The sequence below is a fragment of the Kogia breviceps genome, chromosome 1 (assembly GCF_026419965.1).
Source record: "Kogia breviceps isolate mKogBre1 chromosome 1, mKogBre1 haplotype 1, whole genome shotgun sequence".
Classification (NCBI taxonomy): Eukaryota; Metazoa; Chordata; class Mammalia; order Artiodactyla; family Physeteridae; genus Kogia; species Kogia breviceps.
Window position 1 is genome coordinate 191,417,793 of NC_081310.1, and position 26,886 is coordinate 191,444,678.

The 26,886-nt window shown below is 47.1% G+C and overlaps 1 protein-coding gene and 1 pseudogene across 2 annotated transcripts in view; both read right to left on the reverse strand.

Moving 5' to 3' along the window:
• Positions 1-26,886, reverse strand: part of KAZN (kazrin, periplakin interacting protein) — a 1,159,438-nt gene that overhangs the window by 374,314 nt on the left and 758,238 nt on the right. The gene's annotated exons all lie outside the window — the stretch shown is intronic.
• Positions 3,471-3,958, reverse strand: LOC131745153 (10 kDa heat shock protein, mitochondrial pseudogene; annotated as a pseudogene).

Consider the following 26,886-nt stretch of genomic DNA (forward strand, 5'->3'; position numbering starts at 1 on the left):
CCTATTCATGACTGTGAGCTCCCCGGAGACGAATGCTGCTTTACTCTCCTTCTTCCTGCTTTCACAAGCGCAGGATTGGGCACACGGTGGGGGGGGGGTGCTCATCAATACTTCTGGAAGGAATAAAGGGCTCAGACACTAATACTAGGAGGAAGGAGGTGAGGGAATGGTCCTCAGGCCCCTTCTGAGGTCTCAGGTTCCCATGGTAGGAGCTACCCCAGCCATGGGTGGCAATTAAAAATGCTGTGCGTGCAAAATTAATTTAATAGCTAAAGGAAAACGGAATTATGTACAACATGTTGTGTGTTAACATGTCTTTTGGAAGGCTTTTAAAAACTGTATTCACCCAAACAGGCAAGATCTATAAACAAAAATTCAGGCTCACACCTCTCGTATAAGTCAAGGTACATGCATGCTAGCTGTGGTGGGGAGTTACGGTACCCCTAAAAGCTCTGGCGTGTGGAGTGAATGGTGCATGGAAGCGGGCAGAGGCCAGGGAATGAGGTGGCATTCCACAGATGCCTGGGTTCCTTGCTCCTGCATTCCTCTCCTGTAATTCCTTAACCTCCTGGGCGGAGGGCAGCCTGCAGGGACTGGCCTTCCTGCTGACAGTACAAAAGGATGTTCTGTCCCTTGGTGCCTCACGGGACAATGAGAAAGCGGGGTCATGAGGGGAACCTCGCACATCTGCGAGGCGAGCTGGAGCTGTCCCCAAGGCCACAGGGTCACAGACTCAAATCTTCAAATCTTCTTGCAGCATCTGTATGTGGGTATAAAGCAGTCACTCACTTATCTGGCTGTTCAATATGTTCATTGCGGTAGAAAGTGCTAGAAAGATGTACAAGGCACACTCCTTTCCCACAGGGACCTTCCCGATTAAGCAGAGAGAAGACAGGGATCCAATAAAGCCCAGACTTGGCCGACTGTGAACACTCATGGGAGTGGTAAACTCTCAGAGACAGAGAACAGGTGGGGTTACTTCCAACTCTCTGCTTAAATGCCCTATCATCTCTGACCTCCTAGATCAGGCACATTTCACTGTAACATGTTCCCCTCGCACCTCATGTTTGCCTCTTTATAATACAATTTACAATAGAATCGCTGTTACGACACAACAATTTCCGCTTCCAAAGTGTGTTATTTGCAGGCTCTTATTTAGACCTTTCAAGGATCCTATGATAGGTACCACTATCAGCTCCATTTTACAGATGCTCAAGGAGGTGGAGAGACTCTCCCCTGATTTGTACAGCCTACAAGGGGCACAGTCAGGCTACAGGGCCCAGACAGTCGACCTCCAAATCCTGCACTCCCAACACTTCCCAGATTCCTTCTGGCCAATGTCCATCCCACTTGCAGGTGTTCGGTAAACCAGCGCATGGGCCTCCTCTGCTGTGTTCAGCCTTGTTTCTTGTGGCACCCAGCACAGTGCACTTGGGAGGTGCTCAAGAGATGTTTGATGAAAGACTGAACATTCCAGCTGACTAAACAAATGAATCAGAACAGGAAGGGCGAAGGAATGGAGATCGTCACAATTGGAATTCTAAATTCTTCAGCACACCTGACCACCTCCCCTTCCCTTTCCTTCTACTTTCCAGATGCGCTTTTTCTTCTTCTTTTCTCAACATTCCAACTAAAGGGCACCGGGCCCACTGACCCCTTGCTTGGTCAGTGACAGATAGACGAGTGGAGGCAGCTGGGCGCTGCCGGAGTTTATCTCAGAGCTGCTGAGGTAGAGGGGGTCATCTAGCAGGCTGAAGCCAAATGACGTCTTAAAGGCACAGAGCTGGGCAGTGATTTGCAGCTTCAGCACAACAGAGGTCCTGCTTGTGGAGGGAGACGGATAAACAACAGCCCCACAGCTTAACAGGATTGAACTGTGATGCTATTCAAAGGGGATGTCAAAAGGATGAATAGCCCCTCTCCTCCTAGCTCGGGGCTAGGAGTTAAAATCACTGGCTCCTGCCTCGAGTTAAAATCACACTTAGCCTGCAGTACTACATTTTAAATCTCCATTGAGTGCAGGCCATCAGCATCACAGTATGGGGCAGGCTCTCCGGGCCCCTCTGCACATTAGTACAATTCTCCAGTTGGGTCCTCTTTAGTGGGGACCAAGCTGAGTGCCTGGAGAGCAAACACAACTCAGTACATTGAATCTAGAAATAAATACCTGGTCCCTTTCTTGGAACGCACTTCTGGACCTGTCTCCGAACACTCAAGAAAAACAAGGTGCCTCCGAAAATAAAGCAACAGTTACTGACTCCACCGAACGCCAAGTGACAAGTACGGCAGAACTGAATTCTGCCACACATCCAACACATGAACAGATGTATGGGGGAAGATGGAAAGTCAAGGTAAGGGTGATGAGGTAGGTTGTTTAAACAGAGACAGTCTAAGCTTCTACGCCAGCAGTGGTTGCGCTCCACGTTCAGGCAGGCACACCCGGTGAGTCTGCTCTGCTGTCCAAGCTCAGATTACAACAATACAAGACAACAAGTCCAGCTCCTAGAGATATAAGAGTTTCCTTCTCTAACTAGGATTCTCCTTCCCGGAGTGGTGCTTCTCAACATGCAGATGGGACCCAGAGATGAGGATTCTCCGTGGGGTCTGCTGAATGAGGAGCAGCTTGCAATCCTGACTTTGAGACGGAGAACAATGTGGCTTCCTTGCTTCCTGGTGGGAAGGAATGGTTAATTCTGTCCTTCCCATTGCCAGGAGAAACAACTGCCTCCCTCCCTTAGAAGGTGGGCTTTTCCCCTGCTTTACTGAGGTATGGTTGACACATAAAAAATTGTAGATATTTAAGAGATTTAAATCGTGGTGTTTTCATATACATCATTTAGAAATGATTACCACAATGAAGCTAACTAACAAATCCTTCACCTCATACAGTTACTTTTTTTTTTTTAACGGTGAAGACACTCGAGGTGCACTCTCTTAGCACTTTCAAGTACGCAGCGCGGTATTATCAACTCTAGTTGCCATGCTGTACATTGGCACTTATTCATCTTACAGCTGAACGTTTGTACCCTTTGAGCAACATCTTCCCATGCCCTCCTGCCCTCAGTCCCTGGTCACCACCGTTCTACTCTCTGTTACTGTAAGTTCCACTTTTCCCCCATATGTACATGATACCATATGGTATGTCTTCCTCTGTGTCATTTGTCTGGCTTACTTCACTTAGCATCATGTCCTCCGGGTTCATTCACATTGTCAGTAATAGCAGGATTTCCTTCCTTTTTTTAAAAAAAAATATGAGATATAATTGACATATTGTATCAGTTTTAGGTGTACAACATAATGATTTGATATATGTATATGTTATGAAATGATTACCACAATAAGTTCGGTTAACATCCATCACCACACAGAGTTAACAATTTTTTTTTCTTTTTTTCTTTTTTTTCATTTATATACTTTTATTTGGGAATGTTTAAATCAATACAGAGAAACTAAATTTCAGAGGCACTGAATATCATTAGTTTGGATATTACTTTATTATAAAAGAAACACGGAAATTATTTACATGATGAAAGATTTCAGAATCTTTCAGAACTTCAGTGGCAGCTTCACATGATGCCATTGGGGGAATGGGCAGCTTCACATGATGCCATTTCAATATGACTTATTTTAGTCAACATATTTTCCAAGAATGTCACCATCTCTAAATAAGAAATAATCCTTGTCATCTAGAACTACTTTGGTGCCTCCATATTCTGGGAGAAGAACTTTATCTCCAACTTTCACACTAACTGGTTGAATCTCTCCACCCTTTCCTTTAGAGCCTGATCCAACAGCTACTACCATTGCTTGCAATACTTTCCCTTGTGATTTTTCTGGAAGCATAATGCCTCCTTTGGTTACAATTTCGGCTGCACTTCTTTCAACTAATACTCGGTCAAAGAGGGGAAGAAACTTTCTAAATGCCTGTCCTGCCATGACTCGGGTTGCAGCACTTCGTACTCTCCCAATTTTTTTTTCTTGTAATGAAAACTTTTGAGATTTACTCTCTTAGCAAATTTCAAATATACAAATACGTTATTTTTCGCTATAGTCACTTCCTTCCTTTTTCAGGTTGAATAATATTCCATTGTAGATATAGGCCTCATTTTCTTTATACATCTGTTGACAGACATTTAGGTTGTTTTCATATCTTGGCTACTGTGAAAGATGCTGAGATGAACCTGAGGGTGCAAATATCTTTTCCAGATAGTGATTTTATTTCCTTTGGGTGTATACCCAGAAGTGGGATTGCTGGATCATATGGTAGTTCTATTTTTAATTTTTTGAGGAACCTCTATATTGGTTTCTACAGTGGCTGTACCAATTTACCTTTCCAGCAGCAGTACACAAGTGTTCCATTTTCTTCACATCCTTGACAACGCTTATCTTTTGACTTTGTGATAACAGTCGTCCTAATAGGTGTAAGGTGATAGATATCTCACTGAGGTTTTGATTTGCAGTTCCCTGATTCCTGGTATTGAGCATCTTTTCATGTACCTGTTGGCCATTCTTATGTCTTCCTTGGAAAAATGTCTATTCAGGCACTTTGCCCAATTTTTAATAGGGTTATTTGAGTTTTTATTTTTGAGCGGCCTAAGTTCCTTATATATTTTGAATATTAACCCCTTGTCAGATGTACGGTTTGCAATTATTTTCTCCCATTCTGTAGGCTGCCTTTTCATTCTGTTGATTGTTTCCTTTGCTGTGCAGAAACCTTTTAGTGTGATGTAGTCCCACTTGTTTATTTGTTCTTTTGTCGCCTGTGCTTTGGGTGTCAATTCTAGACAATCACTACCAAGACTGCCATCAAGCTGACCTCCTATGTTTTCCTCCTGGAGTTGTTTTATTAGGAGTGGTGACTAGGAAGGAGGTGATAGGGAGGCAGAGAGTTCTCTTGTCCTGTCCAAGTGCCAAAACGTCTTGAGGATCACTGCCCTTTGGGGAGGGGAGACGTGATCATCCCCACTAAACCTCCCTAATCAACACAGAGCTTTCCGACACCAAAGTCAAAGTCAAGGGTTGTTACTTAGTGACCTAAGCAAATGCACCTCTCCATTCCGTTTTAAGATCCAAACAGGTCAAACTGATGCCAATACCTGAACAAGGAACTGACAGACAGAGATAAACTGTGATGGGCTCTACTACCTAATCAGGTGGTCTGGATAAGTGCTTTCTCCCCACCTGGCTCATCTCACGATGAGCCCTTCATAAACAGAAAAAATAATTATGCATAAACAGGAAGACAGCAAAACCCCATAAACCCAGAGTTAACTTCTGTTAATATTTTGTTACTTATTCCTCTACACATGCATTGAAAGATGTCTGGAAGAATGAACACACACACACACACACACACACACACACACACACACGGTACATAAATGTACTATATATATAAAATACGATACCCATAAACTACACAGATATATATATTATGTGTATGTCTACATATATTTGTATAGTTTGTATGTCTTTGTATACTCACATATATATATGATCATAGTATATACTTATATATATATACTTATAAGTATACTTATATGCACTTATAAGTATACTTATATCTATAAGTATATACATAATATAATACATAGTATACCTTATATGCTTACATAGTATATATATCGTGTATACTTACATCTTGCTTGGTGCACTTACTGATACACTGTGAGTGTATTTAATGAACTGGCCACATATTTCTGAGACACCTAGAAGTAAAGTGTAAAATCAGGGGAGTTTCTTTTCCTGAAATTTGAAAGTACCTAACCATCCATCAATAGTCAAAAATCTCCAAAGCTCTAAAAAATTTAACGTTCCGTTAAATTTCGAAGTCGGCGCTTGTTCTGGCAGCAAAGTAATCCCTAGTCATGACTAGAAATTATATATTGGCTTTTAATTGCCACGTCATTATCCCTATAGACCTGAGAGAGAAATGTAAATTCAATGTTAGCTATTAAAATATGCATTTGTTTTCTAAATGGCCTTACCCAGCAAATGACTCTGCGAAGTCAGGAAGAAGAATAATGGATCAGGAGTGAGGAATAATAAGCAGGTATCCCAACACCTCTGTAAATCACCGAGCACACCCTGTGGGGGTGAGTGTAATTACACACAGATAAGATGAACCGCAGGGCGGCCTCCGGAGTCCGCCATCTTGAATGAATTACGGATATTCAAGTCCTATCTAAGAGAGGTTATTAAGGAGGTTTTATGGCTGGCCTACAACAGGAGTCTGAATGAAAGCCAACTGCCCTGCTAAGAAAGGGCTTTGGGTTTGCTTGGGAAGCAGCATTCCTTTTTGGTGAATGGCTTTGGCTTAACCCAGAGTGCAACTTTCCTCTCTTTGATGTAAAAGAACCGGAAAAGGAGAAAGAGCGTGAAGGAAAACTCTGACATTTGCAGGGGCTGCTGTCACCCCAAGTCAGTCACTGGAGCCGTGAATGGCTTTGGTGACACGGAGGAGCCTGTCGTGACGCTCCGTTGCAGACTGACCTTGGAGAATTCCCCCTCGGTCTCCAACATGAATACATAAATGGGGGGCACCCCCTCTCGCCCCGATGTCTACTTCTGCTCTGTGGCCTCTTTAAATCCTGGCTTTCCAAGTAAAAACATCAGACGGCCAGCCGTCTCAGGTTCATTGCCATGCAGGATTGCACCAAGTATATGTTTGTAATACTACAAGCACTTGAGAAAGGGAAGGCAAGGAGAAAAACCCAGCAGGCCCAAGATGCATAATCCACGACGAAGGCTGAAAGGGCCAAGCGTGCGGGCCGTCTTCATTGCTCACAGACGGCAGCCAGTTGCCTGCGGCAGGAAGTGACGGCGTGAAGGCAGCAGGTTGCTTTGGCCAGAACAGGACGTTCCTGCTACCACACGGAGCAGTGTCTCCGGAATCCCAGAATCCTGTCCGGCTTTGGAAACGGACTTTGTCAACAGCTCTGACGGAGAAGCCTCCACCATCCAGAGAGGCTGTTTCCCAGAGAGAAGTCGAAAGCCCTGTAGGCACTTTGATGCTGTTTCACTCAGTTTAATGAGAATAACCCCGTGAAATAGTGTTCTTTTGCTCAGTGACACACGTGCCTGGCTTCGCACGGAGCATCTGTGTCGCACTAGCCGGTCTGGGCGGGTCCCCTGCCGCCTAAGGGCCTCGCCATACCCTCCACCCCTGGACAAGTTGAACATTGTGGACAAAAGCTTTAGTGCAGGGCTTCCCTGGTGGCGCAGTGGTTGAGAATCCGCCTGCCGATGCAGGGAACGAGGGTTCGTGCCCCGGTCCGGGAAGATCCCACATGCCGCGGAGCAGCTGGGCCCGTGAGCCATGGCTGCTGAGCCTGCGCGTCGGGAGCCTGTGCTCCGCAAAGGGAGAGGCCACAACAGTGAGAGGCCCGCATACCGCAAAAAAAAAAAAAAAAAAGCTTTCGTGCATCCCTGCCGGGGTCTACGCAGCCCCGAGGGAGAGGGCTCTTCCGGATTCCCTGCTCCTTGCCATCGGATGAGGCAGACTCGGGTGGTGCTCTGGGCTCCGGGCTAATGGGAGGGCACCGCACAGGTTTCTTTCTCCTCTTGGCCCTTTTAGGTTTTCCCTGGGAAAATAACTCCTGATTCTTGCAGCAGGGCCGACAGAGTCCTGCCAGGGAGTCATCCAGGCAGAGCTCCCTTTCACCTTTCATCCGTCTACTAGCTACACTCCCCAGGAACTTCAAACGCAGGCACTCCAATGGCAAACGTCTGCTGGGCCAGAAAGTGGTTCCGTGCTCTTAACCTCCTCCAGGAGCTTTGCCCAAACCTTGTGCGCGTGGTGAGCTCATGTTCATGTTCATTGTACAATCAAGAGCGGGTGGGGAAAGGGGTTCTCACTCCCCTAGGATGTCAGTCATGGGCCAGACCAGATCCAGTTGTAAGTTTCACAAAATCTGATACACAAGACTTAGCACAGTTTTACCTACAAACTCTTATTGGTGCTTTAAAAAAACTGACATATAACTGACATAGACTTGGCATTTTTTCATAAACAAAAGTTATCTTGTCCAAATTTTGTCATCTCAGTTGTGAAAGGGATTATGTGCATTACATGCGCTACTTTCTGTATCTAGAATAACAAGTAACTGTATCCGTGGACTGGGTGCTGACGGACGCTTGAACATTGGTGACATCCCCACTGTGAGCAGTCCTGCTGGGTTTCCTTCATTTGCCAAGATTCCTCCACTGAGATGAAATGGAACCAAAGAATTCCACGGAGCAGCCCTCCTCTGCGACCACAGGATTTTTGACCTCTTGTGTTTTACAACTGCTTGGACCATATTCTAATTACTCACTCCCACATTGATTTCTACCGCTAGACGCTGGAGGACAGGGGTCTCATTTGTTTCCTCCTTGGTGTTCACCCAGGGGCAGATGCTGCCTGGCACATGATGCGTTCTTCACACATTCATTCTGTAGTTCATACCAAGCACCTACTCTGTGCCTGGCACTGACGAGCGTAGTGGTAAACAGGACATGCAGCCTCTGAAAGAATTTGAGAGTCTGTCTAATTCAACGCTCTCTTTTAATAAATGATGAAACAGGCCCAGGGAGGGAAAGCGCCCAGGATGCCACAGCCAGAACCAGACCCAGTCTAGCACATTCCCCCGGCCGGACCAACTAGAACGGCGCTTGACAAATAGGCAGCATCTCTATGAGTTCGTCTCTTTGGTGCCAGAGGCTGGATATGAAGACCAGGAAAAGCAGGAGGGAGGGAGGGACATAGTAACGGCAAAGGATTTGGGGAGAAGAGACATGAATGGGGGTAGAACCAGGTCAGGTGGATACAATGCAACATTAGTGGCAGGACGTCAAGCCCCTGCCCCCCAGGCAGCAGGGGCGCTGAAGAACTCCAGCACTAGTTGTTGGTACAGGGCCGGGGCACAGACTCTGGTCTCCACATTGAAAATGAAGAGAATAACGCTTGCCTCTTGGGTTTGCATAATAAAAACTGAAGAACAGAATTTGCCTATCAACTTAGGCTCCGTGAAAATGCGTAGAGAACTTCTAAAATATGACCCATTATCACACAGATAAATCACACAGGTCCCTTGCCTCCTACTTGCAGCTTAGTTTTATGCTGTAAAAAAAGCAGAGACAGCTAGTGACTACTTCCCGGGTTAAAACCCAGCTCCTCGGCAAGACCCAAAGGCCCCACTGGCTGGAATTTGTCTGCATCTCCAGACTGACCTTCCCCCACTTCAGTCCTACATCCTGGCCACAGCAAACCCCCTGAAGTTCTTCTCATGTACCATTTTGTTCTTGCCTCTCTGCTTTTGCCCAGGCTGCCTAGAGCATCCTTTTTGCCTTCTCCGTGGTCCACGCCCGCCCCACTCCAGCCTCATAAAAGGCTGCCATTTTGACACTGAAGGAATTACCATAGCCAACTGAGATTTCCCTTAAAAACCAGCAAATCAAACCACAGTGAAAATAAGCTAGGCTAATTTGGATGCTGATAACCACAGTGTAAGTTGATCAATTTTCCATTTGGAAGAGAGCAAAGACCGCCTTATTAGAGCAGCATGACAGATACTCCATGTTTGCCTATTGATAGGTCTCCGGGTACCTCTTATTGAACTAGTTCTCTTGGGGGGAATTCTGTTCCTGAATCTGTTCACCTCTGCCAGAAGTTCCACATAAAATGGAAGAAGAAACCCAGCCAGCCACGGCTGTTGATAGCCTGGCTAATAAGCTCTGCTTCAGTGAAGGCTTTTTCCTCTTCCCCACAAGTAGAATCCCAGATGGAGGCCAGGCTCAGGCACTCATGACCAAGATGGCAGTCCTGGGCCCTGCAGACCCCGGGACTGAGGGTCTGTGTTGAGGTCCATTGCTGCTGCCGCCGTCAGAGTTGCAGACCTAGAGGTCTCTATAAAAGCCAAGGCCAGTGCCAGGGCCTTTCCTGCGGGCCTCCTGCTGCACCCTGATATCAGGCAAAGCAGAGAAAGGGACCACCTAGAATTGCTGCTAGGTCTTTTTTTTTTGCGGTACGCGGGCCTCTCACTGTCGTGGCCTCTCCCGTTGTGGAGCACAGGCTCCGGACGCACAGGCTCAGCGGCCATGGCTCACAGGCCCAGCTGCTCCGCGGCATGTGGGATCTTCCCGGAACGGGGCACGAACCCGTGTCCCCTGCATCGGCAGGCGGACCCCCAACCACTGCACCACCAGGGAAGCCCCTGAACAGCATTTTAAAAACGCAATTTAGTCCTATCAAGTCTTTACCTTAGTTTCATTCAAGAAGTGTACAACTGGCGTAAACAGGATTGGGAAGAGCCACAAGTAACCTCTGGCAAGTAAATGACTTGGTTGCTGGGAGCGGAGGTGCCCCGGCAGGTTGGTGAGGGGACTGCTGGCTGAGAGCATGCAGAGGCCCCGGGTCTCAATGAGAAACACGGTTGGTCGCTCTGCCCGTTTGCCCTTGCCCTTAGCACACGGGTGTACGCTGGCTTGACTTCCAGCTGCCCCTGCCTGCAGTTCTCTGCCTGAGGGCCTCCTCTCCCTGCTGGAGCGCACTTTGCCACCAGGTGCCACAGAACAACAGAAACTCTCACTCCAAGCATGGATGGGAACTGGTGTATAAATACCCCAGCTCCCTCACCTGTAGGGCTGGATAACCCTGAAGCATGTTCTACACGGGTTCCCCGAGTTTCTCCAGCGGGATTAAGCTCCAGTCTCCCACAGTGGTACCTGGCTTGGAAGCTCACTCTTGCACGGCTACCTTCCCTGCCATGTCTCATTTTCCTGAAGCCCTTCCGGTGTTCCCACACCTCTCAGATACATATTTTCTCTCGAATCCTTGACTCAGTTTGCTTTCGCGGAAACCCAAACTATAACAGTCTCAGATGTAAGCTTTGCTCTGGGAACAGAGAGCACAGGGCAATGTGGCACTTTGGTTACGTGAAGGTCACTGTATATACAACTCCATCTGTGGGGGGGCTGAACAATAGCCCCCAAAGATGTCCTGATCCTCATCCCCAGAACCCGCGGATATGTTCACTTGCATGGTAAAAGGGACTCTGCAGATGTGACTCAACTAAGGACCTGGAGATGGGGAGATGATTCTGGACGAGCCAGCTGGGCCTGACCCAATCATGAGGGTCCCTATAAGAGGGAGGCAGGGGGAAGCGAGAGTGGAAAGCAGGTTATGTGACAACAGAAGCTGTGGGAAGCACAGTCAGAACGCGAAGGTGCTGGCTTCGAGGATGGAGAGAGCTGCTATGAACCAGGGAATAGAGGCAGCCTCGAGAAGCTAGAAAAAGTAAGGAAACAGGTTCTCTCCTGGAGCCCCTAGAAGGAATCAGCTGTTGATACCATGAGTTTAGCCTCATCAGACTCATTCCAGACTTCCAACCTCCAGGACTATAATAGAATACATTTGTGCTGTTGTTTTTTTAAGCCTCTGAGTTTATGGTAATTTGTTACAGCAGGAAAAGGAAACTAGTGTGCCATCCAATCCTTGCATTACTTTATAGTAGATACAGTTTATCCCCATTTTGCAGATGGCAAAACTGGTACTTGCTCATGGGTGAAACAGCTTGGCCTCAAGGTCAAAGAGCTGATAAGTGACAGAGCTGTGGGATTAAGATCAGTCTGTCCAACCTTGACATTCAAGTACCCCCCCCCCAATGATTCCAACATTGATTCCAAGAGGCCAACCTGCCAAGCCAGCCCCCTGAGGTTGGGCTTCCTGGGTCTACGATGTGAATTAAAAGGCTCAACAAAAAAGAAACGTGACAAGCCTTGCAAAGGTGACAGGAGAAGCTCCCAGTAGCTTGATATGGGGCCAAAGCCTACCTAGACACCCAAATAATAAACTGCTTGGATGAGGCCCAGGACAGGTTCACTCATTCTATTCCAGACTGAAGCAGGATAGCCAGGGCTCCAGAAAGGGTACACCTCTTATCATATTTCAGAAGAAATACAAATACTCCATTAGGTAAGAAAAATGGAATTGCTGCTCAATTATTATTCAATAATTAATATGTATTTTTTTGAGCTCCTACTATGTACTAGGCATGTGCTAGATGCTGGGGAAAACCAACAAATAATAAATAAGAAGAAACAATACCTGCCTTAGTGATGTGGAGGATACAGGGGCAGGAGGTAGCACACACATACATGCCAATAACCAGGATACAGCAGGAGATGCAATGTATTTCTAAGCCAGCCTGGGGAACCATTCCTGAGGACCTACTATGTGCCAGACGATGAGCTGGAGCTGGGAGAAGATGACGCAATCCCTGCTATGAAGGCGCTAACAGCCTGGTGATGTTAACGAACAGTATCATTCATTCCTCATACATTTATTTCACTAATATTTGCTGAGTGCTCCCTACGTGCCAATACTGTGTCACGGATGCTAAAGTGTTGAAAACATACAGGAAACAGCAGAGGCCGAAGGGAGAGAATGGTCAGTGCACCTTGGAGGGTTCAAGGAAGCCTAATGGTAACATGAGTTGAGGTCCAACAGCTGAGAAGTGTCCCCCAGGCGGAGAATGGGTGAGAAATCTTAGCTTCACATCTCTGCTTTAATATCCCGTTAATCTAATTTGTGCGTTCGACCTATGCCTCTTCTTTGGGACAGGCCACAACTGTCAAACACGGGTGGCAGAGTTTAAATTGTGGCCTTCATCGCTTCTTTGCACTTGTAGAGCAACTCAGCGCCCAGGGAATTGAACTCAGCCTGTTTTTCTCAGGTTCATTCCCACCACTGAGACGCTGGCAGTTTCCAGTTCCTGGGAAGGTTCCAGGGGTCAGCGTCTACATGGCTTTCAGCTCACATTTTCCATCCCATCATGCATTCAGCAGGCTCTTGCTCTCATATCTGATAGGAAACTTGCAGTATGTCAGATGTGACAAATAGGGTTTTAAAACAACCAAGGGAAATATAAACAAAGAGATCTGCTTTTCAGACTCTGGTAAGAAAAGTTCTGGAAAAAGAAAGCGAGAGAGGATTTTAATGGACTTACTGGGAAACCAGTTCAAATGAGAGAGACCAGGTGCTGATGGTGGAGCAGCTGACACTCTGTATGCATCTTATCTTTTATAATAAAAACAAGTGTCACATCTACCTTGTGTTGAGTTGTCTGCATTTTGAGATCTCCTGGGTCTGGAATATCGTAAGCACAGACATAGCCAAAAACATCCGGGGTGAGTAAGGAAAGAATTTATTGAGTTTCAGGGTTGGGTAACTGTACGTTCTTTTTAAAACTCTTCTTTTAAATGAAATTTTTCTCCATTAAAAATATAGAACAACAAAATGTGGTGTATATACACACAATGAAATACTATTCAGTCTTAAAAAGGAAGGGAATTCTGACACATGCTACAGCACGGATGAACCTTAAAGACACTATGTTGAGTGAGATAAGCCAGTCACAAAAGGACAAATATTGTTTGAGTCCCCTTATATGAAGTACCTAGAGCAGTCAAAATTCACAGAGATAGAAAGATAGAAATAGAATAGTGATTACCGGGGGCTAAGGAGAGGGAGGAATGGGGACAGTGTTTAATGCAGACCGAATTTCAGTTTGAGAAGAAAAAATTCTGGAGATGGATAGTGGTGACGGTTGCACAACAGTCAACCATTAAGCGAATGTACTTAATGCCGCTGAACTGTACACTTAAGAAAGGTTAAAATGGTAAATTTTATGTTATGAATATTTTACCACAATAAAGAAAAATGTGACAACTGCAAATGCCACTTTCAAGTTGAAATAGTAGGATTTTGGAGCTGAAAGGGATCGTAGCCATGAGCTGGTGAGTCTGGAGTTTCTTCAATGCTGGTGTTGGGCTGGCTGCAGTGAATGAGCCAGGGGTAACCCAGCCGTTCCAGCCCAGATATTTACCCAGGAGAAATGAAAATATAATTCCACAAAAGACTTGTATACAAATGTCCACATCACCTTTATTCAGAATAGCCCCAAACTGGAAACAATCCGAATGTCCATCAATAGGACAACGGATAAACCATTGTGGTGTATCCGTACAATTTACTACTACTCTCCAGTTATAAAATGAATGAACTATTAAAACACACAGCAACTTGGGTGAATCTCAAAAATATCTTGCTGAGTGAAAGCAGCCAGATATAAAAGTATACATACTGTAGGATCCATTTATATGAAGTTCTTGATTAGGCAAAACCAATCTATACTGATAGAACTCAGAACAGGGGTTGCATGGGGGTAGGGCGGTGTGGGGAAGAGGCTCAAGGAGATTTTCTAGGATGATGGAAATATTTGGTATCTCGATAGGGGTATGAATTCCCTGAATGTAATTCATTTGAGCATTTGACAAAGTCATCAAACTGGATACCTAAGACCTATGCATTTTGCTGTATGTGAGTTATATCACAATTTTGAAAGTATATAATCATAAAAAACATCACCACCAGAGATTCCGGTTCAATAGGCCTGGAGTGAGAGCCAGGCATCTGTAGGTTTAACACATCCGCAGACGAGCTGCACAGTCAGCTGGGTTCCAGGCAGCCCACTCCCTCCTGCCAAATTGGTCTAAGGTGGGGACCGCCTTCCCACAGCCCCTTCTCCCTGCATCCTTCACCCTTGAAGGAGGCAGGTGGTACCTCCTTGAACCTTGGCTCCCAAATCACAAGTCACTTCTTAGATGTGCTCCACAAGACTGGACCATGTCCTTTCTCACGTGGAGTCCAAGGACGAGGTCGTCAGGAGTGCAGACTGCGGGGTCTGACTGCCTGGGTTCAAATCCTCACTCCTTTCTGACTAGCTGAGGAGCCTTGGGCAAGTCCCTTGCCTCCGTGTCTTTCTCTGTACAATTAGGAGGTTGATGTTATTAGCACCAAGCTCGGAGGGCAGCTGTGAGGATTTAAGAAGTCAGTAGAAAAATATAATCATGTTTTTTATTTCCTACATTTTATAACGCTTTGACATCTTGGGGGCCTTTGGACCCAGGGAGGGACTGCAGCTCCCGGTTGGCTAATTCCTAGAGATGGCAAACAATTTGCCTCTGACCATGACCTTGATACGCATACATGCCAATCCAGAGCCCATAGCCCCAAGCAGCTCCTTTATCAAACTCTCACATCCCAAGTCAATATTCCCCTGTCCTGAGTCACCCTGGGCCGGGCACTGGAAAGCTAGGGGCCATCTGTATAGCCCGGAGTCTGCTGAAATTATTCAGACACTCCAATCCTGTGCTTATTCTACATACTTAACCCTGCCTCCCCTACTGTTTCTGAGAAAACCCTAATAAAGGCTGTGGCCCAGGCCTCCTCCTTGCTTACCAACCCTGGTACTTCCCCACGTGGCCCTGCCCCCTTCTCTTGGGAACCATTAGTAACAAACTATCTTTCCAACAGCAATTGTCTCCTGATCTGTTGGCTTTGCCATACATGAATAAAGGCAAAATTCTGGGTACACTTTACTATAAGCATGAGAAGAGTGCCTGGCACATGGTAGGCCTGCAAAAGGTGGAGTCTTTGAGTAACAGAACCCTCTGCTACTTTTTCACAGCACTTCCCGTGATGGGTAATTATATATTTTGGGGGGTTGTGTGATGAATATCTGTCTCCCTCTCTAACTTCTAAGCTCTGAGAAGAAAGGCCCATGTCCATTTTTTAGTCATATGATAAACCCAGCACCTAGTCAGGGCCAGGCAAAGAGGAGAGCTTAGCAAAGACTTGATGAACGAAAGAGGACCCACTGGTTGTACAGTTAAGCCATCCTTTCTTTTCTTTTTTTTGTTTTTGATGTGGACCATTTTCAAAGTCTCATTGAATTCACTACAATATTGCTTCTGTTTTATGTTTTAGTGTTTTGGCCGCGAGGCATGTGGGATCGTAGCTCCCCCACCAGGGATTGAACCCACACCCCCTGCATTGGAAGGCGAAGTCTTAACCACTGGACCACCAGGGAAAGTCCCAAGCCCTCCTTTCAGAGATAGTGAAATCTAAGCCAGGGAAGGGAGGTGATTCACCCAATCACACAGTGCATTTGGTTGGAGCTAAGGTGTCGTGTCAGGCCCCTTGACTCTCAAGACCCCTCTCCCATGCCAGGCGGTCGCCCCCAAATCTGGGGTCTGACTTTGTAAGCTGTGGGGAGTAGCCCAGGCCCCCAAACAGTTCAACTCTGCACATGCAAAGCTGCATGGATGCCCAGGAAGTTCTGCATCGCCTCCTTGCTGGCCTGCTGTCCTTTGCTCACCCACTGACATTGTTCTCAGTCCTCAGAGTTTCCCGTCACCACTCAGCAGCTTTCTGATACATTGGTGCAGACCTTGAAATCATGTCGGACTTGGCAGGCCACCTCCTTGGTCTCTCTTCAAAGAGAGGAGCTGGCTCGTGGGATCCCCATGTCATTCCCGAGACCTGGAAGCGGCCTCCTCTGTGTATGATGTAATTGTCAAGCTTATTCACAACTCTTCCTGGAGGGAATTCTGGAGCAGTTTCCCTTGGCTTCGGGGTGGTGGGTGTCTGTCATCACCAAGACCTAGGAATGGGTCCCTGGGGTGCCTTAGAGGCTGTCATCAACCCTTGGAATTCTTGGATTCTACTCCTAAACTCCCAAGCCAAAGAGACCGGCTGCTATTCTCATGGGTGAGCTACTCGTGGACTAGTCGCTTACTACAGCTTGGAAGGTTCACTTATGTTGACCATGGAGATATTTCTGTCTCCAGTGGTAGAGTCCTGGGCATCACTATTTAGGTTCTAAGAACCATTTTAAGTTAAATAATGGCCAGGACTCCAAAAATTAATATATTTGATTACATTCAGAAGTCCCTGAACCCAAGAGATAGCAGCATGAGGTCAAGGAAAGGGTCTAGGTTTGGGGGCCAGACACACCTGGGCTTAGGTCCCAGGCTGGCCTCTCAGCAGCCCCCATGACTTAGGTCATGAGACTTAATTTCTCTGATTCTCAGTCTTCTCTACAAAATAAAAATGATAAGATCTGTTATGCAAAGTAAGGCATGCAAGGCTCTTGTCACAGTGCCAGGTACACAGTAGGTACTAAATAAATGCTGAAATATGAAGATGATGCTTTTGATGATAACGCTCTAACTGTATGCATCCTTACAGCTTACTCAGCCCTTTTCCTATACATTGTATGTATATATGTTTACTTATTTTGTTGTTGAGATATAATTCTCATGCCATAAAATTCACCCTTTCAAACTATGTATGTAAGTCAGTGATTTCTAGGATATTCACAGAATTGTGCAAACATCACCACTATATGATTCCAGAACCCTTTCATCAGCTCCCAAAGAAACCTTATACCTATTAGCAGTCACTGCCCACTCTCCCCTTCCTCCAGCCCCTGGCAACCACTAATCTGCTTTCTGTCTCTAGGGATTTGCCTGCTCTGGGTATTTCCTATGAATGAATTCACAATACATGGCCTTTTGTGTCTGGCTCTTTTCTCTTGGCATAATGTTTCCAAGGTTCGCCTGACAGAGCATGTATCACAACTTCATTCTTTTTTATTGCCGTATAAGATTCCATCGTATAGCTCTACCACTTCTGTTTATCCATTCCTCTGATGGACACTTGGATTGTCTCTGCTTTTTGGCTCCCATTCCTTATTTTATTGGACCCTCATAACCTTCCCTGCAGGAGAACAGAGCCGGTACAGTCTTGTCCACCACGGAGATGGGAACTGAGGCTCAGGGATGTAAAATGACCTCTCTAAGGTCACTCGGCTGGTTAGACACGTGCTAGGCATGCAGGTAAATCCTCCTCTTCACGTCAAGCTCATGCAGTGTCTCGGAATGAAAAGGAAGGGCGGTGATTTTCGTGTTCTGCGTAGAGGGAATCCAACAGCATATAACAGAGCATTTCCCTGCCCTTCAGGGCAGAGGAATGAGAATAATTAAGGATCATCTTGCTTCCTAACCCCAGCAGGGGAGACGACACCTGATTCCACGTGGATCCACGCCAGCATCTAAGGAGGGAAGACAGCCCGTCCGTACCAACTAGACACCCAGGCACCATCCAATCTCATCCTCCGGCTTCGCCTGGGGATTCTCAGTGGCAGGTGCTGGTCCTCCTCCCTCCTTCATCCAGACACATCACCTCGGATTCTCCGCTGTTTCCTCTACACCCTTTGCCCCTTTTCAGTTCTCTTGTGCTTAGACCTGGAGGGCCAACCACACATGAGAGCAAAGCCAACAGGAACAGCACCGGCAATCAGAGCAAAAGAAGATGGAAATGATCCATGTGGTGAGAGGGGAGCCTCTAGCCTCTCCCAGACAGAGCCAGAAGTTTCTCTGCACAAGCTTGGCTATTCTCAGAAAATTCCCGTTCTCACGTGTAATGAACAAGGATTGACCATGTACTTTTTTTTTTTTTTTTTTTTTTTTTTGCTGGTACGCGGGCCTCTCGCTGTTGTGGCCTCTCCCGTTGCGGAGCACAGGCTCCGGACGCGCAGGCTCAGCGGCCATGGCTCACGGGCCCAGGCGCTCCGCGGCACGTGGGATCTTCCCGGACCGGGGCACGAACCCGCGTCCCCTGCATCGGCAGGCGGACTCTCAACCACTGCGCCACCAGGGAAGCCCTGAGCATGTACTTTTATTCGACATCCTTTCACCAAAATATTTACTCAGCTCCTGCTGTGGGTCAGGCCTGGAAGCATCAGAGGACAACTCAGAAGAAGGAATATGGGTCCAACTCTGACATTCAAATTCTCTTGATGGAGACATATCAGAAGGATGCAAACAAAGGAGAAAAAAAGGAAATAAGAAAGGAAGGAAATGAGAGTGGGGAGGGGGTGGAGTCAGGCCACCCCACCTGACCAGGTGCTTCACTGGTCCAGGCATCGAGGGTATAGGTGCGAAAGACCCAGGAGTGTCTTCCAAGTGGAAGGGCCAACCCTGCAGGAAAATACAGCCAAAGTAGGAGGGGAAGGTTTCCAGGGAACGCCCCCTAAAGGCCCTATGGTCCCATCCTCTCTCCAGTGGTCTCCTACCACCACGTGTCTGGGGGTCACCCTTCAGGCCCTGCCCCCCCACTGCTGGGCATCTGTGACTCCTCTGAGGATGTGACTTCTGGGGCGCTTTCCCAGCTGCCCCGCCAGTGTCAGGTCAGGGTGCGAGCGAACTTGCAGAGTGAACGCAGCTCAGACTGTGACAGCCTGTGGCCTTTGCTCCTGCATCAGTGACATCCCTGGAGGAGAAACAAACCAGCTGTCCCAATGGGTTACACAAAACAGCGTAGTCAAGTCACTTTGTCCAAATAACTGACACCGAGGGACTGACCCCACTGCCAGCACAGAGCACATCGGAATGACGGAGCAAGGATGCTTGATGATAAAATTGCGCTCAGCACACCTGCGGATAATTGACTTTGTTTTTAAACCAAATCTCCATCTATCTCCAGCTAGGGGCCCACTCATGCTGCCATAGAAACATCGACAGTCAGCTGAGAACCGGTGGCCGAGACATTCGGCCTCAGCCCTCTGCTAGAGCTTAGAACTGCTCAACTCATCCTGGTGAACGGCGAGGCCTGGGGCTACAAGAATAAAATCCATATAGGCCATTACAGAGTACGGGGTAGAGTTCTCTGTGCTATATAGTATACCCCAATAAAATTTTTTTAAAAAGAATAAAATTCACCCAGGGAAGGTAGTATGCACCCCAGGGGGGCAGACAATATCAAAGGAGAGGAGAGGTGTATGTAAGCCACCAAGCACCAACCTGGCAAGTACAAAGGGCCCCTCCACCCCAAAGTCCAGGGTGAACCTTGATTTCAGCAATGAATCCATTAAACTTAACAAATCCATACCCAGCTGGCTGACGGTCATTTTGGTGACCACAGCTGCATTTAAGAGAGAATGCATTTTACAACTTTGCAGGCAAGATCTCCTTAGCACAAAACAGGGTTCACTTCTAGTTCTACTGTTCACCTTCAATACCTCCTCATGTAGATACAAAAAGATCTGCTGAAAGGTCAGGGTCAGTGACATAGGCCTGGAGCTATGAATCGGAAAATTCTAGGCTCAGCTCTGCTGGTGACCACCTGTCCATCTCTGAGCAAGTCTCTGCCCCTCTCTGGGCCTCCATTTCCCCATCCATAAGGTAAGGAATAGAGATTAGATCTAGAACTTCAATGTGTACGAGAATGACCTGAGAAGACTGTTGAAACTCACATCCCCAGGCATCACCCAAGAAAGTTGGATGTAGTAGGTCTGGGGGCGGGGCCCAGAAATCTGCATTCGAATCAAGGTCCAGTGGTGAATCAGCTATGGGAGGACTAAGGACCACAGTAGGGAAACCCTGGACTCAATGACCCATTAGGGCCTTTTGAAAAGATTCTGAATACTAAAGGCATTAATATTCCTCAGCCAGGGAAGAGGAAACTCAAGTGGGAGCTGGGGAGGAGTGTACTGGCACGAAGAATCCAGGAAAGATTCTGTATGAAGAAGATGTGGACCCGCACCTATTCCTGGTGAGTTTTCATTTACAGACACTCTGGCATCTCCTTGCCTCCATTTCTTCAGCCCGCATCCTTGAGGCAGCACGATAAGCGATGGAAGAAACAGCATCTCTTCACCTGCCTTTCTCCTCCAGCTCCTTCTCCTACCAGCCCTGATGATCTGGAAAGGCCCTTGCTCTCTAACATTCAAGATTTCGGGTACTCTTTAATCAAACTGCTTTCCCATCGTGAATGCTTTTATTCAATCCACGATCAGTTCCTAATCCAAAATAATCAAATCATCACAAGCTTGCGATTGCTGCTTCTGGGAAGGAAAGAAGAGGGTCAGAGCACCTGGTCACCCTGAAACCGTCACCTGGGGTGTCCAAGGAGCTCTTCTGGGGGGTGGTATCATGGCTCTGTGTCCATCTGGGGTCCAGCACTGGCCAACCCCTTGCAGAATCCACCTTTCACCACGACTGATAGAGGGGCTGGGAAGTTTCAGGGCAGCTTAGCTTACTACTGCCTTTGACAGGAAGTAAGAGACAGTGAAAATCCTTTGACGGGTCTCCCTCTCTTGTACCCTGAAACCTGTAGCTCACAGTAATGCAAAACAAACAAACAAACAAACAAACAAAAATGCAAGGAAAGGCGTCACCCAGGCTGTCGAGCATCTGTCATTCCTTTGGGCCACTCTGAACTTTGTACACCTTTTCCATGGTTTGAGAGTTCCCTACCTCATGAGCCCACATCTTTTCAAATTACAAACAAGAAACTTTCTTCCTCAGCCTCCTTCACATGTGACCTGGGCTCCAACAATCAGACTATGCCCAAGCTGGACTCGAGGTAGAAGCTTGTGGCCAGGAGACATGGGTAATGGGCAGATCTCGAGCAAGCACGCGGCCACTCCATCCGGTTTCTGGAGACGGCCGTGACAGCAGCTTAGAGGTGGTGCTTGGCGTCTGGCATTAGAGCTGCACTTGTGCCCAGTGGTGGCAGCACCACTTTTTTTTTTTTTTTAACAGCATGATAGCATTTATAGTTTTAAGATATGCCAAACAAACAGCACTGACTAAGCAACCATACAAACATGATGATACAAAGACAGACAGACAATTAATTGCTTTGTGTCTTCACAAAGCAATTCTGTGACAAGTTCTGGGCATAGCACCTCCTATGCTTCTGCTTTGTGGCTGCCCTGAGCCTGGTTGTCTGACCTCCTGGAGATTCTGTGAGTTCCGGATTGCCTTTGTCTGCTTAAATTTGCCGGAGAGCAACTCCGTCATCTACACCAAAGCACCTGGATACAGGTGATACACTAGATGCAGCCAGAGGGGGTGGAGAAGTGATTCTTTGGGCGGGATCTAAGACGACTGAGCTTTTAAAGGTCCTCAGCTGAAACTCTTCAGAAAGAGATACACAGCTATGGAACCAACCTGTTGAAAGGGAGGACTGGGCCCAGCCATGTTCAAAAACTCTTCCTTCTCTCCATGCGACAAAGACCAGTCCAAATTACAGCCTGGCTGGGAGTACCGGACAGAGGATACTGGAGAGAAAAACTGACTTTTTTTTTTCTTAATCTACTTGTCAATTTGGAGGAAATGAACGGAAACAAGTAAACCACGCAGTGAAGGCTCTGGCAGGGGGGGGGGGGGGGGGGGGTTGGGCTTTTGTGCCCGAGCTGGCGAGGGAATGCAAATGAACTCGGAGCTGTTCTTCTCATTGTGGTCTTGACCTCTCTGACGTCACACACGTCAAATTAGACAAATTCTGCCAGTTCCGGCTTCATAAATAACCCTGTGGGGATGACATGTCTCCCCAGAGAGAAAAAGGACAAAATGCTCAGGCAAGGATGTTCATTTCTAGGCTGCAGAAGCTCCAAAGGCCAACAATAATTAGAAAATGTTTTTGTAATACTCTCCTCTCTGAAGAGACTAACATAAAGGTGCTCAAGGACTCGGGCTAATGGGAAAATAGAAGGTTCTGCAAAGAGCTCCTTTGAATCCATGCCCCTTAGCTCGCTCCCTGTCAAAGGCAGACACACAAATGAAGGGTCTGGCTTTCCAATTTTCAGAAAATACAGGGCAAGAACTTTCTGGATGGAAATGAGTTTGAAAAAGAAAAAGTAAAGAAAGGGGTGAGTTCCAAAGGAGTTTTTCATTTTATTACTTGTAGATTCCTTCCCAAGCATCATGAATAAGGATATTTTGAACAGTCCTTTAAAAAAAGGGATGCATTCTTCGTCCGTTAGGGAAAACCCTACTGCCCTTCTCTGAATGTCTGAAAGGTGAGAAAAGTAGAGGGTGGGTATATCTCATAGCCTGACATGAGCAAATCAAGAATGTGTGCCCAGGGAGCTGGTGCAAAGCAAGTCTTTAATACACGTGTGAGTGAAAGAATGATGACATAAATGTCTGCCATTCCCCAGGCCTACAGCCCAGCACCCACTTCCTTTCTGTATCCACTCATTCATTGAATAACTACTTATTGAGCACCTACTGTGTGCCAGGCTCTGTTCTAGGAGCTGTGGATAAGGAAATGAACCAAACAGAAGTGTCTGTCCTTCCGAAGTTTAATTACATTCTAGTAGAGGAAGCAGATTATCAGTAAGATACATGTAAGGAAAATATATATATTAGATAGCAGCATGTGCTATGGAGAAAGAATAAAATAGGAAAGAGGGACAGGAAGGGGGTTGAAATCTCATGATGCCACATCAGCCCTATTGTCCCTGAAAGAAACCTCAAATTGGACAAGAGGCCTAATTGAAGTATTCCCTCCTCCAGGAAGCCTTTGCCGACGACGTGGCCCATTTATCAGTGTTTCGCTAACCTCTCAATGCCTCTGTCTACCCAGGGTTTATCAACTTCAGCGCTACTGATATTTGGGGCTGGATCATTCCTTGTTGTGGGGCCGTTCTGTGCACCGTGGGTTGTTTAGCAGCCTCCGTGGCCTCTGCTCACTAGATGCCAGTAGTACCCTAACCCCAGCTGTGACAACCAAAAATGTCTCCAGACATGGCCAAATGTCTGCTGCTGGGTAAAGTCTCTCCTGGTTGAGAACCACTGGTCTACCCCTTGATATTCAGAGTATGTCCCTGGGCCAGCAGCGTGGACATCGCCTGGGAATTGATGAGAAATGCAGAATCTCAGGCGCTATGCCCAGATCTACTTAAATCAGCATCAGTGTTGTAACAAGAGCCTTGGGTGATTCACATGCACAGTCAATATCTGAGAAGCAGTGGTCTACACCGCGCATTTGACCCTCAGAGGAATGATTCTCAAACTCCTGGTGTGCGTCAGAATCCCCTGCAGGGCTCGCTGAAAGTGAGGCTGCCCCGGCCCCTCCCCGGATCTATGGAATCAGAATCTGGGGCCATAGGGTCATGGCATCTGGGGGTTTAGCCAGCTGGCCAGGTGACTCTGATGTTCACTAACACTTGAGAATCTTTCCTTCAGACCAGTGGTTCTCGAAGTGTGTCTTAGAAATGCAAGGGGGTCAGTAATCTGTTTCAACAGGCTTCCAGGTGATTCTGAGGTTTGAGAACCTCTCTCTTAGACTAGGAGGTCACAAACACAATTGCCTTCAGGGGCTGGACATGCACACATATGGCTGGTAAAGTTGAACTATCCTGGCAGGACTTGTAGTATACTAGAAAGATTAAAGCATTTGAATTTTTAAAAAAAGAAAGAAAAAAGAAAACTTGCTGGCCAAATAAAACACCTCTGTAGACCAGACCAGCTAGGGGGCCACCACTTTGCTCTCCTGCAAGAGATGGCTTCTTACATGGCTATTTTCTTTCTAAGAATACCTGGGTGACTCCTCAAGTCTGCAGTAATCTCCTTGAGGACAGATCTCTACTCCATGGTCACCTGTAGGTGGTACCCAAGGAAAGTTGGTCGGCCATTGATTAATTCTCATTGCACCAAACTGCTCCAAAACAAAGGCACGAAGGATGGTTTCAGCTAGGAGAGGTTTGAGTGTGGAAGGCAAGGTTCTTGGAGCCTCCATTCTATTATTTGAAAATCAAAAGGGTTGGATTAGAGCAGGGTTTCTCAGCCTTAGCACTGTGGACATTTGGGTCCAGAGAAGTCTTTGTTATGGAGGGACTGTCTTGTTCAGGTAGGATGCCTAGCAGCATCTCTGACCTCTACTCACTAGATGCTAACAGCAGTTCGCCCAGTTATCACAACCAAAAATGTTTCCAGACACTGCCAAATGTCCTCCAGGGGGCAAATTTCCTCTGGCTGAGAACCACTGGATTATAGGTAGGAAGGGGCAAAAAGAGGCGAGGACTCAGCCTCAATGTTTAAGCCAAGGTCATGTCTTCTCAGGGCGGCCCCGGCCAAGGATAGAGCAAGGAGGGAGTCCAAGGGCTGGTGACGCCGCCCAAAACACAATTCCTCTAACAGGCTGTCTGCTCTGGACCACCCTTTGGGCTCCCAAGCTTTGTCAGGGCTCCATAGAAGCCCTCACCACCACCACGATGCTCTCCCTCCCCTCGCCTTTCACACATGCTGCTTCCCGATAACCTTCCACACTCCTAACTCCATGCCCATGTCTGCTTCCAGCGTGCAAAAGTCAGTAACATCCTGGGCTTGAGTCCTGAGCCTGATCTGCCCCTCCTCCATGTCCATTCAAATACCTGCAGAACCAAGAACCCTTGAGAGATTCCAAACAGACTGAAGATGCAAACGAAGTCCATCCTCCCAGAGAAGGGAGTAAGGGCTTCCCAAGCTGGGGGAAGGGAGGGGATGGATACACCCCAGACTGGGCTCCTTGCCTTCAGTGAGGGTCCCCCCCCCCACTTATTATAAATATCTTAACAATGTCCCTTCATTCCCAAGCAGTGGAAGAGGCTCCTTGACCACAATGGGTTTAAAGATATTTATGAATAACATAAATCTTTGAAAATCCCCCTCTGTCCAAGTCCATGATAAATGTTCTCTGTCTGAGGGGGTCTCCAAGGTCTCTGCACGCCTTCTATTCTGTGTGCTGCTCCAGGAGAAGAGAGTTCCAAACCCCAACTCCTTTTAAAAATACCTAACCGATTACAGTTACAAATTGATGTCACACAGCATAAGCTGCAGCCAGCTCCATGCCATTTGCGTGCACCTATTCTATTTTTCATTTTTTTCAAAAATAAGAGCTCTTAGATGCCTGTCGCAGGGGGGAGAGCACAGTCACAGCCTGAATTCCTGAGGCAGACTCTCCCCTTACCTGGACATGGGGAAGCGGCTGCTGAAAGATTTTATTTATTTATTTATTTTTAAATTTATTTTTCAAGGTAACAGTAGTGTGTTGGTTTTTTTTAATTGCACACATGTCTATAAACCTAATAAATAGGTTTTTTTTTTCTTTTTATACAGCAGGTTCTTATTAGTCATCAATTTTATACACATCAGTGTACACATGTCAATCCCAATCGCCCAATTCATCACACACACACCCCTCCCCCCCCGCCGCTTTCCCCCCTTGGTGTCCATACGTTTGTTCTCTACATCTGTGTCTCAATTTCTGCCCTGCAAACCGGTTCGTCTGTACTATTTTTCTAGGTTCCACATATATGCGTTAATATACGATATTTGTTTTTCTCTTTCTGACTTACTTCACTCTGTATGACAGTCTCTGGATCCCTCCACGTCTCTACAAATGATCCAGTTTCATTCCTTTTCATGGCTGAGTAATATTCCATTGTATATATGTGCCACATCTTCTTTATCCATTCGTCTGTCGATGGGCATTTAGGTTGCTTCCATGACCTGGCTATTGTAAACAGAGCTGCAATGAACGTTGGGGTGCCGACAGATTTTTAAAGCAGCATCAACATCCTGCGAAGAAGGAAGGAGGCAACACCTCCTGCTTCACCAGGAGACAAGCGAGGAAGGGAAGGGAAACAGGAAGGCAGGCGGGGACAACGCTCCTCACCCAGGCGTGCTCTGGGGAGGGAACACGACACGGGCCACCCTCCTGAGTCGACCGGCTGGTCCAAAGAGCTCTGCACTGAGGCCTAGGAGACCTCTGCAGGTCACGGTGAGGCTCCAGACCTACGCCTCCTCATCTGAGATATACGGGGCCAAAAATCCTCCTCCTGGCTCTTCTCGCGAGTCCTCGAGGGGTCACGTGACCAAAGAGTCTTGTGCGACAAAAGGAAGAGAGGGACTCAGTGGCCCCCTAGACTCTCGGGGGACCTTCTTGGTACAGTTGACGGTGGCCCCTGAGTCTAAGCCACAGAGAGACGTCTGGTATGGCCTGAGGTTGGCAGCACCGCAGCAGAGCCCCTGCCACCTCCCTGCCCACAGCCGTCAGCTGGGTGCTCTCCTGTGCCCCCTCCTGCTGGTTCAAGACAGGGAGGCAAAACGGGGCCTGGGGGCTGTGGGCAGGGCTGGCCGGTTGGACGAGGGGGTCTCCTCTGAAGGCATGCCTAGGATTTCCAGAGCTCTGGATTTCACAAGAGCAGTGAAAGGAAGAGCAACTGCCTT